Raw genomic sequence first — 6,827 nt, forward strand, 5'->3', positions numbered from 1 at the left:
TGCTTAGAAAAGATTCTAGTGGAAAGATGAAAGTCATGTTCTTAGGACCCCCCAACAAGAGTAGGCCTAAGAAGATTTGGGTGGCTAAGTCACTTGTTGAGAAGGTAAAGGGCCCTCAATAAGTTTGGATTCCTAAAGTTTGAATCTCATGTGTGTAGGTGAACTACAAGACCGGTGGAAGTCATTGGGTTATTGATAGTGGTTGCACTCAACATATAATCGGTGATCCTCATATGTTCACCTCACTAGATGAAGAGGTAGATGGACAAGAGAAAATAACATTTGGAGATAATTCAAAGGGCAAGGTTAAAGGATTGGGCAAAGTGGCAATATCAAATGATCATTCCATCTCCAATGTGCTATATGTTGCTTCATTGAGCTTCAACTTGCTATCCATTAGACAATTGTGTGATCTTGGTTTCCAATGCTTGTTCACCGAGAAGGGGGTTGTTGTATCCAAGGTAGATGACAATCAAGTGATATTCAATGGATTTAGATACAACAACTTATATCTAGTTGACTTCACCTCCGAAGATGCAAATTTGAAGACTTGTCTATTCACCAAAACAACACTTGGGTGGCTGTGGCATAGAAGACTTGCTCATGTTAGGATGAGCTCACTCAAAAAGCTTATAAAGAATGATTTGATGAGAGCATTGAAGGATGTGAAGTTTGAGAAGGACAAGCTTTGTAGTGCATGTCAAGCCGGCAAGCAAGTTGCAAACACTCATCCAACCAAAGCTTTCATGTCAACCACAAGAGTACTAGAACTCCTACACATGGATTTATTTGGACCAACAACATACAAAAGTTTGGGAGGGAATCTCTATTGTCTTATGATTGTGGATGACTATTCAAGGTATACATGGGTGTTCTTCCTTCATGACAAATTCGAAGTTGCATCTTGCTTCAAGAAGTTTGCCAAGAGAGCTCAAAATGAATTTGAAGTGAAGCTCAAGAAAATTAGAAGTGACAATGGGAAAGAATTTGACAACACAAACATTGAAGCCTATTGTGATGAAGTTGGGATCAAGCATGAAGTATCCGCAACCTACACTCCTCAACAAAATGGTGTAGTTGAGAGGAAGAACCAGACTTTGATCACTCTTGCAAGGACAATGCTAGATGAGTACAACACCCCTGAAGCTCTATGGGCGGAAGCAATCAACACCACATGCTATGCATCAAACCGCCTATTCCTTCAAAAGTTCCTTGGTAAGACACCTTATGAGTTGCTTAATGGGAAGAAGCCGGACGTCTCTTTCTTTAGGGTGTTTGGTTGCAAATGCTACATCTACAAGAAGCGGCAACACCTAGGGAAGTTCCAAAGATGTTGTGATATTGGTTTTCTTGTTGGTTACTCATCAAAGTCCAAAGCATATAGAGTATTTAATCATGCCACCGGCTTAATTAAAGAAACATATGATGTGGAATTTGATGAATCTAACGGCTCCCAAGGAGCACATGAGAATCTTGATGATGTAGGTGATGAACCATTGAGGGAAGCTATGAAGAACATTTCGGTGGGAGACATCAAGCCAAAAGATGATAAAGATGATGTACAAGTCATTGATCAACCCTCTTCATTAAGTGTGCCACAAGATGATGAAAAAGATGAGAGAGTAGAAAATGAAGATACTTATATCTCCCATGAGCAAATGGTGGTACAAGCATAAGATGTTGATACTCCACAACCTTCTCCTCAAGTGGTCAATAGAAGAAATACACCTCTCCTACAAGATCATCCACAAGATCTCATCATAGGGAGTCCATCAAAGGGTGTAATGACTCGATCACAAAAACTTACTTTATTTATTGCTCATCACTCTTTTGTCTCTTGCTATGAGCCTATCAAGGTAGAAGAAGCTCTTAAAGATCCGGATTAGATCAATGCCATGCATGAAGAGTTGAACAACTTCACTCATAATGAAGTTTGGACTCTTGAAGAGCGACCAAAAGGTGCAAGAGTCATTGGAATGAAGTGGGTGTTCCACAACAAGCAAGATGATCAAGGTATTGTTGTGAGGAACAAGGCAAGACTAGTTGCAAAGGGGTTCTCTCAAGTTGAAGGGTTGGATTTTGGAGAGACCTTTGCACCGGTTGCAAGATTAGAAGTCATCCGTATCCTTCTTGCATATGCATCACATCATGAAATGAAACTATATCAAATGGATGTGAAAAGTGCTTTTTAAATGGCTTTATTAATGAACTAGTCTATGTTGATCAACCTCCCGGGTTTAAAGACCCTAGATATCATAATTATGTTTATAGGTTGTCCAAGGCATTATATGGGCTTAAGCAAGCCCTAAGAGCTTGGTATAAGCGTCTTCGGGACTTTCTCATTGAGAAGGGCTTCACCATTGGGAAGATCGATACCACACTATTCACCAAGAAGCTTGATGGGCATATCTTCATTTGTCAAGTATATGTTGATGATATCATCTTTGGATCATCAAATGAAGACTCATGCAAAGAATTTGGTGAATTGATGTCGAAGGAGTTTGAGATGTCCATGATTGGTGAGCTTATATTCTTTCTTGGTTTTCAAGTCAAGCAAATAAAAGAAGGCATCTTCATCTCTCAAGAGAAATACACAAAAGATCTTCTCAAGAGATTCAAGATAGATGAATGTAAGCCAATCAAGACACCAATGCCTACCAATGGATATCTCGACCTAGATGAGGGAGATAACCTGGTTGATCAAACTCTGTACCATTCTATAATTGGTAGCTTGTTATATTTAACCGCATCTAGGCCCGACATCATATTTAGTGTGTGTATGTGTGCTAGATTTCAAGCTAGTCCTAAGGAAACACATTTAATTGCCATAAAAAGAATCCTTAGGTATCTTAAGCACACACCAAGTATTGGCCTTTGGTATCCCAAAGGAGCTATATTTGAATTAGTCGACTATTCCGATTCGGATTATGCCAGATGCAAAGTGGATAGAAAGAGCACATCCGGAGGATGCCATTTGCTTGGTAGATCACTTATGTCTTGGTCCTCTAAGAAACAAAATAGTGTGGCTTTGTCCACCGCCGAAGCGGAATACATTGCCGCGGGTGCTTGTTGTGCATAAATTTTATACATGAAACAAACTTTGCTAGACTATGGTGTAGTTCTAGAAAAGGTACCTCTTTTGTGCGACAATGAAAGTGCGGTAAAACTTGTAAATAATCTGGTTCAACACTCCCACACCAAGCACATAGATATCCGCCATCAGTTTCTAAGAGATCATGCTGCTAAAAATGATATATCACTAGAAGGTGTAAGAACCGAAGATCAATTAGCGGATATCTTCACTAAACCGCTAGATGAGGCTACATTTTGTAGATTGTGGAATGAGCTCAATGTACTTGATTTTAGTAACTTCACGAAAAATTGAGCTTGTGTTGTCCCTTGCATTCATTGTAATATACAACACGTTTAATTTTTGGCAATGCATATAGGGCATGTCTAACATGGTTAAGATAACTACCGAAAAGCGTGTGAAGAAGCTTAACCATGGATCAAACTTGACAAGCAACTAGATTTACTTACATAGTATTGCATATACATGGATGTTGTTTTGTCGTTTTGTTCCTTTTGCCCTCTTATTGCCTATTTTCTTAAAAAGAATTATAGCCTAAGGCAAAATATTTTGAAAAATATGAGGGTTTGAGAGATGTCACTCATATCAGTCCCAATTGGTGTTTATTTGGATCTTATTCGAGTTGGGACTTGATTGGGAACAGGCAGCGCGAAGGAACTTTGAAGATTTGCTAGAAAAGGTACACCGGACGCTGCGTTTGTGCATCCGGTCAGGAAGGGATCCAGCGTCTAGTTGTTTGGAGAAGAAATCAGGTGTACTAACCGAACCCTGCCTACATCCGATCATGGACCACTGGACACGTCCGGTCTTGATTCTAGAGGAATTGGACCTCTCTGGAATCGACCGGACACTAGGTGGTAGCATCCGGTCGCTACCACCGGAGCGTCCGGTCAGTGGGTCTCACGTGGTTTCAGGACTCTTTTCCATTTCCTTTCTTGTCGTGTTGGGGGGTCTATTTAATCCAATCGGCCATACCTATTCCGTCATGACCTTGCCCCTGCTCGAGCCATCGTTGCCGCCACAGCTCTCCCGCGCCCAAGCCACCGCGCCACCGTAGCCGAGTCCGCAGCCGAGCACCTTGTGCTAGCCTCGCACGCCACCGCGCCTCCCCTGCCTACACTCGCCCCTGCTCCATGCCACCATAGCCATGTGCCCTAGCCATCGTGCACCTCTCACGAATCAGCAACGCCAGAGTCAAGCTCGTGAGTCCGATGCCTCCAGTCATCCTGCTGCTCCAACAAGCGCCATTCAAGCCCTAACCCTACCTCCTCGATTGGTAAGGCCCTTTTCTACCGATTCATTAGTTTACCCAGCGTTTGTGTAGCAACCCTAACTTCGTCATTGTCATTGACCCACAGCCAATTCTTCATAGAGCTTCAAAAACCCTAACCCTAGTCGGTTCCGAGGTTCCCCCATGCGACGTCTTTTCTTTTCCCAGATCGCTGATCGTCAGGTAGCTTGCCTGTCGTCTCAATTTTGTACCTACATTGCTTGCTTCCTAGGTTTTCGCATCTATTAGATATATTGTATTTATTTGTGTATCCATCTATTCCATCGTGCAGCGAGTCGGTGCCGTTGAGGTTCTTGTGGCAGTTGGCAGTCAACTCGGAGCCAAGCTCGCGAGTAAGGATCGAGGCCAAGCCTCGGGAGTGTCAAGTTTGACAGTTGATCTTCATCAGCGACAGTTCATCCTCTTGTCAGTTCAGATGGCTCGCACCAAGAACGTTAGTGGTGGTCTAGGAGATGACGATCGGAGGCCCCTGCCTCGCTAGCCTGCAGGATCGAAAGGCAAAGCAATGAAGCAGGTGACATCCAAGAAGTGCAAGTACCCCGATGCAGAGATAGTGAGAGCAGCAGCAGTCGCTAAGGTAGCAAAGCGTGCCAAGAGAGGTGGTGCTCGCAGTGGTGTTGTCATTGTAGATCCACAGCTCACACCAGCATAGAGGGCAGCAGTTGAGGAGGCTGAGCATCATCATGGTGGTCCACCTGGGACTATCATGATGGCAAGACGTCGACTGGCTATTGAGGAGTCTCGACCTTAGGGGGAGCCCCAGCAGGAGCCACAGCAGCAGCCCCCACCAGCAGAGCCTCAGCCAGCTTAGGTGACTCAGGAGGGCCAGCAGGCCGAGGAGACCGAGCCGGCACCCTAGCTACGTTGCTCTAGTCGTACTAGTGCTATAGTTCCATCATGGCTAGCTACACAGCGTAGGGGTTCACGCCCACCGCCTAGACCACAGGGTCCGTCTCCAGTGGTACACCTAGACCTAAGGGCGGCCACAACCAGACAGGTTCGCCAGTTGAGGTTTGTTGAGTTCAATGTGTGGCTTCCTCCGAGAAGGGATGAGAGAGCAGTAGAGGGGTTCTACACGCCGCTTTAGGAGGATTTCTATAATACCTATCTCAACAGTGGGGCAGTATTCAGATCTCAGAGAGTCTATAGTTTAGAGTCTATTGTGGCAGCAGCTGGAGAGCACATCTACCCCTACTTGTCATATTTGCCGGGGCTCGTAGATCTGATTGGCCAGATAGGAATATATGTACCATCTTGGGTTCGACAGTTTTATGCTTCACTCTACGTTGATCCGCATCATAACTTCATTCACTTTGCATTCAACGGTAGAGATTACAGGGTGATGAGCTTCAGGGCCTGAGAGATACTGAGGCTATAGGAGCAGCCTATTAGATTGCATGAGGTGTGTTATGGACAGCAGGAGCCTCCTAAGTGTCCTCATGGAGGGTTGGTGCCACCTACTGATCTTGTGCGCCATTGCTTCAAGGAGCCCTTTGGTGAGGGGTCGAGCAGGAACCCTAGTGACCTAACTCCTACCACTCGAGTACTAGAGGCTATCATTAGGAGGACACTACTTTCCAGGTTGGGTTATAGAGAGGGTCTGACTCACCTACAGCTCTGGCTCCTTAATGCCCTAATGCAGCAGACAGTGTTCGACATTTGGGACCTCCTTCTATCAAAGATGGAGGATACTATTGCTGAGGGCTTCAAGGGTCACAGACAGCTTCCTTATGCACATTGGGTCACTTTCTTGATGCTCAAGTGTGTGTAGGTCAGGACCCCTAAGATGGTTACAGAGTACAAGGCTACCACCATAGAGTTTCCAGCATATAACATGGCACAGAGGATCAGACACAGCACTCCACAGGCACCCGCTCATCCCAGTCATCGTCCAGATGTTCTAGAGTCAGCAGCTCAGTAGGATGAGATCATCAGAGGCATAGCCGCTACTGAGGAGGAGCAGCTTGAGGCACAACAGGGGATGACCGAGTCCAGTGATAGTTCGGATGATGACTATCTGCCGATTCCTCAGATGCCTCCACGTAGACATGATGCAGAGGCCGGTAGTTCTAGCTCAGCTCCACCAACACCATAAACGGACCCTACCTTGATTGCTATTCTTGAGCGGATACAGTAGGATCAGACACGACAGGCATAGGAGACTGCTACCAACTTCACACAGTTTTAGGCTCGTCAGGACGAGTTCTAGCGGTAGCAGTAGCTCCTCCAGCAGCAGCAGCAGATGCATCACCAGCAGTTACTCATGCAGCAATAGCTTATGGGATTTATACAGCATGTAGTGACAGCACTTGGGGCCCCACTGCCACAGCCTTTGCCCCAGCTTGCTCAGCCTGCCACCACTTCGATGACTCTAGCTGTACAGCCCAGTGGGCTTCAGAGTTTGGGACTGCCTCCAGCTCTATTTGCTTCACCCATAGTTAGGTG

The sequence above is a fragment of the Miscanthus floridulus genome, chromosome 3, assembly GCF_019320115.1.
Source record: "Miscanthus floridulus cultivar M001 chromosome 3, ASM1932011v1, whole genome shotgun sequence".
Classification (NCBI taxonomy): domain Eukaryota; kingdom Viridiplantae; phylum Streptophyta; class Magnoliopsida; order Poales; family Poaceae; genus Miscanthus; species Miscanthus floridulus.